Genomic DNA, 13765 nt, shown 5'->3' with positions numbered 1-13765 from the left:
AGGCAGAGGGGAGGAGGGATCTAGGCCACATGCAGGCAGAGGGGAGGAGGGATCTGGATCACATGCAGGAAGAGGGGAGGAGGGATCTGGGCCACATGCAGGCAGAGGGGAGGAGGGATCTAGACCACATGCAGGAAGAGGGATCCAGAAAACATGCTGGAAGAGGGAAGGAGGGATCTAGACCACATGCAGGCAGAGGGGAGGAGGGAGCTAGACCACATGCAGGAAGAGGGGAGGAGGGATCCAGACCACATGCAGGCAGACGGATCAGGAGGGATCTTGACCACATGTTGGAAGAGGGTAGGAGGGATCTAGACAACATGCAGGAAGAGGGGCGGAGGGATCTGGGGCACATGCAGGCAGAGGGGAGGAGGGATCTAGACCACATGCAGGCAGAGGGATCAGGAGTGATCTAGACCACATGTAGGAAGAGGGATCAGGAGGGGTCTAGACCACATGCAGGCAGAGGGGAGGAGGGATCTAGACCACATGCAGGAAGAGGGGAGGAGGGATCTAGACCACATGCAGGAAGGGGGATCAGGAGGGATCTAGTCCACCTGCAGGAAGAGGGGTCAGGAGGGATCTAGACCAAATGCAGGCAGAGGGGAGGAGTGATCTAGACCACATGCTGGAAGAGGGGAGGAGGGTTCTAGAACACATGTAGGAAGAGGGGAGGAGTGATCTAGACCACAGGCAGGAAGAGGGGAGGAGGGATCTAGACCAGATGCAGGAAGAGGGATCAGGAGGGATCTAGACCAGATGCAGGAAGAGGGATCAGGAGGGATCTAGACCAGATGCAGGAAGAGGGGAGGAGGGATCTAGAGCACACGCAGGCAGAGGGGAGGAGGGATCTAGACCACATGCAGGAAGAGGGGAGGAGGGATCTAGACCAGATGCAGGAAGAGGGATCAGGAGGGATCTAGACCACATGCAGGCAGTGGGGAGAAGTGATCTAGACCACATTCAGGAAGAGGGGAGGAGGGATCTAGGCCACATGCAGGCAGAGAGATCATGAGGGATCTAGAGCACATGCAGGTAGGGCGGAGAAGGGATCTAGACTACATGCAAGCAGAGGGATCAGGAGCGATCTAGAGCACATGCAGGTAGGGCGGAGAAGGGATCTAGACCAAATGCAGGCAGAGGGGAGGAGTGATCTAGACCACATGCTGGAAGAGGGGAGTATGGATCTAGACTACACGCAGGCAGAGGGGAGGAGGGATCTAGGCCACATGCAGGCAGAGGGGAGGAGGGATCTGGATCACATGCAGGAAGAGGGGAGGAGGGATCTGGGCCACATGCAGGCAGAGGGGAGGAGGGATCTAGACCACATGCAGGAAGAGGGATCCAGAAAACATGCTGGAAGAGGGAAGGAGGGATCTAGACCACATGCAGGCAGAGGGGAGGAGGGAGCTAGACCACATGCAGGAAGAGGGGAGGAGGGATCCAGACCACATGCAGGCAGACGGATCAGGAGGGATCTTGACCACATGTTGGAAGAGGGTAGGAGGGATCTAGACAACATGCAGGAAGAGGGGCGGAGGGATCTGGGGCACATGCAGGCAGAGGGGAGGAGGGATCTAGACCACATGCAGGCAGAGGGATCAGGAGTGATCTAGACCACATGTAGGAAGAGGGATCAGGAGGGGTCTAGACCACATGCAGGCAGAGGGGAGGAGGGATCTAGACCACATGCAGGAAGAGGGGAGGAGGGATCTAGACCACATGCAGGAAGGGGGATCAGGAGGGATCTAGAACACATTCAGGCAGAAGGGAGGAGGGATCTAGACCACACGCTGGGTGTAGGGATCTAGACCACACGCAGGCAGAGGGGAGGAGGGATCTAGACCGCTTGCAGGAAGAGGGATCAGGAGGGATCTAGACCACCTGCAGGAAGAGGGGATCAGGGATCTAGACAACATGCAGGAAGAAGGGAGGAGGGATCTAGACCGCTTGCAGGAAGAGGGATGAGGAGGGTTCTAGACCACCTGCAGGAAGAGGGATCAGGAGGGGTCTAGACCACATGCAGGCAGAGGGGAGGAGGGATCTAGACCACATGCAGGATGAGGGGAGGAGGGATCTAGACCACATGCAGGAAGAGGGGAGGAGGGATCTAGACCACATGCAGGAAGAGGGATCAGGAGGGATCTAGACCACATGCAGGCAGAGGGGAGGAGGGTTCTAGACCAGATGCAGGAAGAGGTGAGGAGGGATCTAGATCACATTCAGGAAGAGGGGAGGAGGGATCTAGATCACATGCAGGAAGAGGGGAGGAGGGATCTAAACCACATGCAGTAAGAGGGATCAGGAGGAATCTAGACCACATGCACGCAGAGGGGAGGAGGGATCTAGACCACATGCAGGCAGAGGGGAGGAGGGATCTAGACCACATGCAGGAAGAGGGGAGGAGGGATCTAGACCACATGCAGGAAGAGGGATCAGGAGGGATCTAGACCACATGCAGGCAGAGGGGAGGAGGGATTCTGACCAGATGCAGGAAGAGTGGAGGAGGGATCTAGACCACATGCAGGAAGAGGGATCAGGAGGGATCTAGATCACATGCAGGCAGAGAGGAGGGGGGATCTAGACCACATGCAGGAAGAGGGGAGGAGGGATCTAGACCACATGCAGGCAGAGAGGAGGAGGGATCTAGACCACATTCAGGAAGAGGGGAGGAGGGATCTAGACGACATGCTGGAAGAAGGGGGGGGTGGGATCTAGACCACACGCAGGCAGAGGGATCCGGAAGGATCTAGACCACATGCAGGAAGAGTGGAGGAGGGATCTAGCTCACATGCAGGAAGACGGGAATAGGGATCTAGATCACGTGCAGGACGAGGGGAATAGGGAGCTAGACCAAATTCAGGAAGAGGGATCAGGAGGGATCTAGACTACATGCAGGCAGAGGGGAGGAGGGATCTAGACTACATGCAGGCAGAGGGATCAGGAGGGATCTAGAGCACATGCAGGCAGGGCGGAGGAGGGATCTAGACCACATGCAGGCAGAGGGATCAGGAGGGATCTAGAGCACATGCAGGAAGAGGGGAATAGGGATCTAGACAACATGCAGGCAGAGGGGAGGAGGGATCTAGACCACATGCAGGAAGAGGGGAGGAGGGATCTAGATCACATGCAGGAAGAGGGGAGGAGGGATCTAGACCACATGCAGGAAGAGGGGAGGAGGGATCTAGACCACATGCAGGAAGAGGGGAGGAGGGATCTAGATCACGTGCAGGAAGAGGGGAGTTGGGAGCTAGACCAAATTCAGGAAGAGGGATCAGGAGAGATCTAGACCACATGTAGGAAGAGGGGAGGAGCGATCTAGATCACGTGCAGGAAGAGGGGAGCAGGGATCTAGATCACGTGCAGGAAGAGGGGAGGAGGAATCTAGACCACATGCAGGAAGAGGGATCAGGAGGGATCTAGAGTACATGCAGGAAGATGGGAGGAGGGATCTAGACCACACGCTGGCAGAGGGGAGGTGGGATCTAGACAACATGCAGGAAGAGGGATGAGGAGGGTTCTAGACCACCTGCAGGAAAAGGGATCAGGAGGGGTCTAGACCACATGCAGGATGAGGGGAGGAGGGATCTAGACCACATGCAGGAAGAGGGGAGGAGGGATCTAGACCACATGCAGGAAGAGGGATCAGGAGGGATCTAGACCACATGCAGGCAGAGGGGAGGAGGGTTCTAGATTGATGCAGGAAGAGGTGAGGAGGGATCTAGATCACATTCAGGAAGAGGGGAGGAGGGATCTAGATCACATGCAGGAAGAGGGGAGGAGGGATCTAAACCACATGCAGGAAGAGGGATCAGGAGGAATCTAGACCACATGCACGCAGAGGGGAGGAGGGATCTAGACCACATGCAGGCAGAGGGGAGGAGGGATCTAGACCACATGCAGGAAGAGGGGAGGAGGGATCTAGACCACATGCAGGAAGAGGGATCAGGAGGGATCTAGACCACATGCAGGCAGAGGGGAGGAGGGATTCTGACCACATGCAGGAAGAGTGGAGGAGTGATCTAGACCACATGCAGGAAGAGGGATCAGGAGGGATCTAGACCACATGCAGGCAGAGAGGAGGGGGGATCTAGACCACATGCAGGAAGAGGGGAGGAGGGATCTAGACCACATGCAGGCAGAGAGGAGGAGGGATCTAGACCACATTCAGGAAGAGGGGAGGAGGGATCTAGACGACATGCTGGAAGAAGGGGAATAGGGAGCTAGACCAAATTCAGGAAGAGGGATCAGGAGGGATCTAGACTACATGCAGGCAGAGGGGAGGAGGGATCTAGACTACATGCAGGCAGAGGGATCAGGAGGGATCTAGAGCACATGCAGGCAGGGCGGAGGAGGGATCTAGACCACATGCAGGCAGAGGGATCAGGAGGGATCTAGAGCACATGCAGGAAGAGGGGAATAGGGATCTAGACAACATGCAGGCAGAGGGGAGGAGGGATCTAGACCACATGCAGGAAGAGGGGAGGAGGGATCTAGATCACGTGCAGGAAGAGGGGAGTTGGGAGCTAGACCAAATTCAGGAAGAGGGATCAGGAGAGATCTAGACCACATGTAGGAAGAGGGGAGGAGCGATCTAGATCACGTGCAGGAAGAGGGGAGCAGGGATCTAGATCACGTGCAGGAAGAGGGGAGGAGGAATCTAGACCACATGCAGGAAGAGGGATCAGGAGGGATCTAGAGTACATGCAGGAAGATGGGAGGAGGGATCTAGACCACACGCTGGCAGAGGGGAGGTGGGATCTAGACAACATGCAGGAAGAGGGATGAGGAGGGTTCTAGACCACCTGCAGGAAAAGGGATCAGGAGGGGTCTAGACCACATGCAGGCAGAGGGGAGGAGGGATCTAGACCACATGCAGGATGAGGGGAGGAGGGATCTAGACCACATGCAGGAAGAGGGGAGGAGGGATCTAGACCACACGCAGGCAGAGGGGAGGAGGGATCTAGACCGCTTGCAGGAAGAGCGATCAGGAGGGATCTAGACCACCTGCAGGAAGAGGGGATCATGGATCTAGACAACATGCAGGAAGAGGGGAGGAGGGATCTAGACCGCTTGCAGGAAGAGGGATGAGGAGGGTTCTAGACCACCTGCAGGAAAAGGGATCAGGAGGGGTCTAGACCACATGCAGGCAGAGGGGAGGAGGGATCTAGACCACATGCAGGATGAGGGGAGGAGGGATCTAGACCACATGCAGGAAGAGGGGAGGAGGGATCTAGACCACATGCAGGAAGAGGGATCAGGAGGGATCTAGACCACATGCAGGCAGAGGGGAGGAGGGTTCTAGATTGATGCAGGAAGAGGTGAGGAGGGATCTAGATCACATTCAGGAAGAGGGGAGGAGGGATCTAGATCACATGCAGGAAGAGGGGAGGAGGGATCTAAACCACATGCAGGAAGAGGGATCAGGAGGAATCTAGACCACATGCACGCAGAGGGGAGGAGGGATCTAGACCACATGCAGGCAGAGGGGAGGAGGGATCTAGACCACATGCAGGAAGAGGGGAGGAGGGATCTAGACCACATGCAGGAAGAGGGATCAGGAGGGATCTAGACCACATGCAGGCAGAGGGGAGGAGGGATTCTGACCACATGCAGGAAGAGTGGAGGAGTGATCTAGACCACATGCAGGAAGAGGGATCAGGAGGGATCTAGACCACATGCAGGCAGAGAGGAGGGGGGATCTAGACCACATGCAGGAAGAGGGGAGGAGGGATCTAGACCACATGCAGGCAGAGAGGAGGAGGGATCTAGACCACATTCAGGAAGAGGGGAGGAGGGATCTAGACGACATGCTGGAAGAAGGGGAATAGGGAGCTAGACCAAATTCAGGAAGAGGGATCAGGAGGGATCTAGACTACATGCAGGCAGAGGGGAGGAGGGATCTAGACTACATGCAGGCAGAGGGATCAGGAGGGATCTAGAGCACATGCAGGCAGGGCGGAGGAGGGATCTAGACCACATGCAGGCAGAGGGATCAGGAGGGATCTAGAGCACATGCAGGAAGAGGGGAATAGGGATCTAGACAACATGCAGGCAGAGGGGAGGAGGGATCTAGACCACATGCAGGAAGAGGGGAGGAGGGATCTAGATCACGTGCAGGAAGAGGGGAGTTGGGAGCTAGACCAAATTCAGGAAGAGGGATCAGGAGAGATCTAGACCACATGTAGGAAGAGGGGAGGAGCGATCTAGATCACGTGCAGGAAGAGGGGAGCAGGGATCTAGATCACGTGCAGGAAGAGGGGAGGAGGAATCTAGACCACATGCAGGAAGAGGGATCAGGAGGGATCTAGACTACATGCAGGAAGATGGGAGGAGGGATCTAGACCACACGCTGGCAGAGGGGAGGTGGGATCTAGACAACATGTAGGCAGATGGGAGGAGGGATCTAGACCACATGCAGGCCGAGGGGAGGAGGGATCTAGACCACATGCAGAGAGAGGGGAGGAGATTTCTAGACCACATGCTGGCAGAAGGATCAGGAGGGATCTAGACCACATGCAGAGAGAGGGGAGGAGGGATCTAGACCACACACTGGAAGAGGGGTGGAGGGATGTAGATCACATGCAGGAAGAGGGATCAGGAGGAATCTAGGCCACATGCAGGCAGAGTGGTGGAGGGATCGACCACTTGCAGGAAGAGGGATCAGGAGGGATCTAGACCACATGCAGGCAGAGGGGTGGAGGGATCTAGACCACATGAAGGAGGAGGGGAGTAGGGATCTAGACCAAATGCAGGCAGAGGGATCAGGAGGAATCTAGACTACATGCAGGCAGAGGGGAGGAGGGAGCTAGACCACATGCAGGAAGAGGGATCAGGAGGGATCTCGGCCACATGCAGGCAGAGGGGAGGAGGGATCTAGACCACATGCAGGCAGAGGGGAGGAGGGATCTAGACCACATGCAGGAAGAGGGGAGGAGGGATCTAGACCACATGCAGGAAGAGGGATCAGGAGGGATCTGGACCACATGGAGAGGGATCAGGAGGGATCTAGACCGCTTGCAGGAAGAGGGATCAGGAGGGATCTATACCACCTGTAGGAAGAGGGGAGGGGGGATCTAGACCACATGCAGGCAAAGGGATCAGGAGGGATCTGGACCACATGGAGAGGGATCAGGAGGGATCTAGACCGCTTGCAGGAAGAGGGATCAGGAGGGATCTATACCACCTGTAGGAAGAGGGGAGGGGGGATCTAGACCACATGCAGGAAGAGGGGAGGAGGGATCTAGACCACATGCAGGCAGAGAGGAGGAGGGATCTAGATCACATTCAGGAAGAGGGGTGGAGGGATCTAGACGACATGCTGGAAGAGGGGGGGGGGTGGGATCTAGACCACACGCAGGCAGAGGGATCCGGAGGGATCTAGACCACATGCAGGAAGAGTGGATGAGTGATCTAGACCACAGGCAGGAAGAGGGGAGGAGGGATCTAGACCAGATGCTGGAAGAGGTGAGTAGGGGTCTAGACCACACAATAGACAATAGACAATAGATGCAGAAGTCGACCATTCGGCCCCTCGAGTCTGCACCGCCTTTCTGAGATTATGGCTGATCATTCACTATCAATACCCAGTCCCTGCCTTGTCCCCATATCCCTTGATTCCCCTATCCATCAGATATCTATCCAGCTCCTTCTTGAAAGCATCCAGAGAATTGGCCTCCACCTTCTTCCGAGGCAGTGCATTCCACACCTCCACAACTCTCTGGGAGAAGAAGCTCTTCCTCAACTCTGTTTTAAATCACTGACCTCTTATTCTCAATCCATGCCCTCTGGTACTGGACTCTCCCAACATCTGGAATATATTTCCTGCCTCAATCCTATCAAATCCTATCAAATCTTAAACGTTTCAATCAGATCCCCTCTCAATCTCCTCAATTCCAGCATGTACAAGCCCAATCTCTCCAATCTCTCTGCGTAAGACAGCCCTGCCATCCCAGGAATCAACCTAGTGAATCTACGCTGCACTTCCTCAATTGCCAGAATGTCCTTCCTTAAACCTGGAGACCAAAACTGTACACAATATTCCAGGTGTGGTCTCACCAGGGCCCTGTACAAATGCAAAAGAACATCCTTGCTCTTGTATTCAATTCCCCTTGTAACAAAGGCCAACATTCCATTTGCCCTCTTCACTGCCTGTTGCACTTGCTCATTCACCTTCATTGACTGGTGAACTAGGACTCCTAGGTCTCTTTGCATTTCTCCCTTACCTAACTCGACACCGTTCAGACAATACTCTGCCCTCTTGTTCCAGCTTCCAAAGTGGATAACTTCACATTTATTCACATTGAATGACATCTGCCAAGTATCTGCCCACTCACTCAGCCTATCCAAGTCTCCCTGTATTCTCCTAACGTCCTCTTCGCATGTCACACTGCCACCCAGTTTAGTATCGTCAGCAAACTTGCTGATATAGTTTTCAATGCCCTCATCTAAATCATTGACATAAATCGTAAAGAGCTGTGGTCCCAATACAGAGCCCTGTACCCCACTAGTCACCTCCAGCCAGTCTGAGAAACACCCATTCACTGCTACCCTTTGCTTTCTATCTGCCAACCAGTTTTCTATCCATGTTGAAACCCTGCCCCCAATGCCATGAGCTCTGATTTTACTCACCAATCTCCTATGTGGCACCTTATCGAATGCCTTCTGAAAATCTAGGTACACAACATCTACTGGCTTACCCTCGTCTAACATCCTTGTTACACCCTCAAAAAACTCCAACAGATTAGTCAAGCATGATTTGCCCTTGGTAAATCCATGCTGGCTCGGCCTAATCCTATTTCTGCCATCTAGATGTGCCACTATTTCGTCCTTAATAATGGACTCAAGCATCTTCCCCACGACTGACGTTAGGCTAACAGGGCAATAGTTCTCCATTTTCTCCTTCCCTCCCTTCTTGAAAAGTGGGACAACATTAGCCACTCTCCAATCTTCAGGAACTGATCCTGAATCTAAGGAACATTGGAAAATGATTACCAATGCATCCGCAATTTCCTGAGCCACCTCTTTTAGAACCCTCGGATGCAGACCATCTGGACCCGGGGATGTATTAGCCTTCAGTCCTACCAGTCTACTCATCACAGTTTCTTTCCTAATGTCAATCTGTCTCAATTCCTCTGATATCTTATGACCCTGGCCCATCCATACATCTGGGAGATTGCTTGTGTCCTCCCTGGTGAAGACAGATCTAAAGTATGCATTAAATTCTGTTGCCATTTCCCTGTTTCCCATAACAATTTCTCCCAATTCATTCTTCAAGGGGCCAACATTGTTCTTAACTATCTTCTTTCTCTTCACATACCTAAAAAAGCTTTTGCTATCCTTTATATTCCTGGCTAGACTGAGCTCATACCTGATTTTTTCTCTCCGTATTGCTTTTTTAGTTAAGATCTGCTGTTCCTTAAAACTTTCCCAATCATCTGTATTCCCACTCATCTTAGCCCTGTCATACTACTTTTTCTTTAATGCTATACAATCTCTGACTTCCTTTGTCAACCACTGTGGCCCCTTCCCCCTCTTTCAATCCTTCCTTCTCATTGGAATGAACTGCATTTGCATCTTTTGTATTATGCCCAAGAATATCTGCCACTGCTGATCCACTGTCTTTCCTGCCAGGGCATCCGCCCATTTAACTTTGGCCAGCTCTTCCCTCATGGCTCCGTAGGCTCCTTTATTTAATTGCAACACTGACACCTCTGATCTGCCCTTATCCCTCTCAAATTGTAGATAAAAACTTATCATGTTATGATCACTACTTCCTAATGGCTCCTTTACTTCAAGATCACTTATCAATTCCTGTGCATTACACATCACCAAGTCCAAAATAGCCTCGTTCCTGGTTGGCTCAAGCACAAGCTGTTCCAAAAATACATCCCTTAGACACTCCACAAACTCCCTATCCTGGGGTCCAGCACCTACCTGATTCTCCCAGTCCACCTGCATGTTGAAATCTCCCATAACGACTGCATTACCTTTAGCACATGCCAATGTTAACTCCCTAATCAACTTGTACCCAATATCCACGCTACTGTTTGGGGGCCTGTACACAACACCCATTAGGGTCTTTTTACCCTTACTGTTCCTCAGCTCAATCCACACAGACTCTACTTCCCCTGTTCCCAAGTCACCTCTTGCTAAGGACTGAATCTCATTCCTCACCAACAGGGCCACCCCACCCCCTCTTCCCATATTTCTGTCTCTACGATAGCACGTATACCCTGGTACACTCAATTCCCAGGCCTGATCCCCTTGCAGCCATGTCTCCGTTATCCCAACAATATCGTAGTTCCCCATTTTCATCTGAGCTTCAAGCTCATCTGTCTTATTTCTGACACTACGCGCATTCAAGTATAGAATTCTTAGCCCATTCCTTCTCTCTTTGCTTAAAACACTGTCTACTGTACCTAACCCAGCTCCTTGAACTTCCATCGGGCAAATTGCACCCTGAATTTTGATGACCTTCTCAAGATCACCCAAACCTTGTACACATTTAACCCCATGCACCTTCTGACCAACTCTCTGGATCTGGATCCCTGCCCCCTGCACATCTAGTTTAAACCCCCCCCAGCAGCACTGGCAAATACTCCTGCAAGAATGTTAGTACCCCTCCAGTTCAGATGTAGACCATCCCTTCGAAACAGATCCCAATGTCCCTGGAACAAAGACCAATTATCCAAAAACCTGAACCCTTCCTTCCTGCACCATGCTCTCAGCCTCGTATTAATATGCATAATCATTCTATTCTTCGCCTCACTCGCACGTGGCACAGGTAGCAATCCCGAGATTGTCACCCTGGAGGTCCTGCCTTTCAGCTTCACTCCTAACTCCCTGAACTCTCTAAGCAGGACCCCCTCACTCACCTTACCTACATCATTGGTCCCTACATGGACCACTACATCTGGGTTCATGCCCTCACTCTCAAGAATAGCCTGCACCCGATCTGAGATGTCCCGGAGCCTGGCACCAGGGAGGCAACATACCATCCGAGACTCCCGATCTGCCCCACAAAATCTCCTATCTGCCCCCCTAACTATAGAGTCCCCTAAAACTATCGCTCTCTTCTCTTCCCTCCTCCCCTTTCTAGTTGAGGGTTCAACCTCTGTGCCAGAGGCAGGACCACTACAACTCATTCCTGGTAGGTCATCCCCATCAACAGTATCCAGTACAGTATACTTATTGTTAATGGGAATGGCCGCAGGGGTGCTCTGCTCTCTCTGCCTGCTCCCCCTGCCTCTCTGGACCGTCACCCATCTGCCTACTTCTTGGTTTTTTGGTGTGACTACCTCCTGATAACTCCTACCTATCTCTGCCTCCACCTCCCGAATGATCCGTAGTTCATCCAGCTCCAGCTCCAACTCCCTAACTCGGTCTGATAGGAGCTGCAGCTGGACGCACCTTTTGCAGGTGTGGTCATCAGGGACAACTGTGATGACCCTGACCTCCCACATACTGCATACGGAGCACACCACTGCTCTGACTGTCTCCCCCATACCTGAACTGGATTAATAGAATAAGTCTAAAAAGCACCTAGCGACCTTACCTTCTTCCCCTCAGCGAGCTTACCGAAGTCCCCAAACGCCGAAGCCCACTTGGCCAAAGCCCAGGACTCTGCTTCCACGGACTCCGCTGCAGAGTGGAGGAGGGATCTAGACCACATGCATGAAGAGGGGAGGAGGGATCTAGACCACATGCAGGCAGAGGAGAGGAGAGATCTATACCACTTACAGGCATAGGGATCAGGAGGGATCTAGACCACATGCAGGCAGAGGGGAGGAGGAATCTAGACCACATGCAGGAAGAGGGGAGGAGGGATCTAGACCAGATGCAGACAGAGGGATCAGGAGGGATCTAGACCACATGCAGGAAGAGGGGAGGAGGGATCTAGACCAGATGCAGACAGAGGGATCAGGAGGGATCTAGACCACATGCAGGAAGAGGGGAGGAGGGGTCTAGACTACATGCAGGAAGAGGGGAGGAGGGATCTAGGCCACATGCAGGCGGAGGGGAGGAGGGCTCTGGACCACATGCAGGAAGAGGGGAGGAGGGGTCTAGACCACATGCAGGAAGAGGGGAGGAGGGGTCTAGACCACATGCAGGAAGAGGGGAGGAGGGATCTAGGCCACATGCAGGCGGAGGGGAGGAGGGCTCTGGACCACATGCAGGAAGAGGGGAGGAGGGGTCTAGACCACATGCAGGAAGAGGGGAGGAGGGATCTAGATCACATGCAGGAAGAGGGGAGGAGGGATCTAGACCACATGAAGGAACAGGCGAGGAGGGATCTAGACCACATGCAGGAAGAGGGGAGGAGGGATCTAGACCACTTGCTGGAACAGGGGAGGAAGGATCTAGACCACATGCAGGCAGACGGGAGGAGGGATCTAGACCACATGCAGGCAGCGGGGAGGAGGGATATAGGCCATATACAGGCAGAGAGGATTAATTTAAATTGGCATCCTGGTCAACACCGAGATGTTGCGCCCAGCGGCCTGTTCCTATGCTGTGTTCCAAAGCAGCTGGACTAACTTCCTCGTTGTTCCATGGTGTGCTGTGTGCTCGTTTACTCTGGCATTTAACTTGTTCTGGTGGGTTCAGTGATGACCCACGTGCAGAGGGAGAGACACTGAAGCAGAATGAAGAGTTCACTGAGTTTCAGTAAGAACTGTTCAGAACAAAAGGGAAATTCCAGATGCTAGGTCAGCAGGGTTACTAACTAAATCCCTCAAACTGAAATCTGCACCGTCACTGCGGCTCAGAAGCAGTAATTTAATGTTAATTTACTCCTGCTCCTTTGTGGTGTCATAATTGTAATCTTCTTTCTCGGAATAAAGGTTAAGGTGAGCAGGGAGTGCCGTATCTCTGCCTCTGTTGAGACTTGACAAGACTGGAAGGAAAGCTAAAGCGTTAAGTACAACCACAAAGAAAACTTAATTAGTTGGAACGAGTATACTCATGTGCTGACCTCACTCAGTTGCCCGTCTGTGAGGACTCATTCTCTGTGTCCATGACGTGTTGGTTTGCAGTTCGCAGTTTGCCCACCCTCACATCAAAAGTATTGCTGGACTTGGTTCCTAGAAATGGGCCCGATCGAATGACGCAAGTATCAGCAGAGGGATATGAGGATAAGAGCAATCATATCGTACGTGGGTGTACCCATCTATGGTCATGTCTATGTGGCTCGGCACAGCTCAACCACCATCGATAATTTGCCGATGATACCACAGTTGTTGCAGATGGTGATGCGGAAGTGTAGAGGAGTGAGATAGATCATCTGGTTGAGCGGTGTCAATTGAGCAACATTGCACTTAGAGTCAGCAAGACCAGTGAATTGATTTGGACTTCAGGAAGGGGAAGTTGGGGGTGATGCACCATCAATAACTCTCAGAGATGGGAAGCAAACGATTGGCTTTGATTAGCTGCAAGAGACCACCACACAACATCCTGGAGACTGAGGGGGGAGCAGTGCCTCCAATCGCCTTTATACAGGGGTCTGTGGGAGGAGCCACAGGAGCAGTCAGCAGGGGGCATGTCCAGACAGGTATATGTAGTTCACCACAGGGGGCAGACACACCAGTTCTCATCGAAAGGATAAGCAATTTCAAGTTCTTGGTATCAACAACTCTGAAGCCCTATCCTGGGCCCAACATATGGATGCGATTACAAAGAAGGAATGCCAGCAGCTACATTTTATGGAGTTTGAGGAGATTTGGTATGTCACCAGAGACTCCAGCAAATTTCTATAGATGTACCG

Source organism: Hypanus sabinus, chromosome 18 (assembly GCF_030144855.1).
Source record: "Hypanus sabinus isolate sHypSab1 chromosome 18, sHypSab1.hap1, whole genome shotgun sequence".
Classification (NCBI taxonomy): Eukaryota; Metazoa; Chordata; class Chondrichthyes; order Myliobatiformes; family Dasyatidae; genus Hypanus; species Hypanus sabinus.
Note: the sequence above shows the minus strand (reverse complement) of the source record.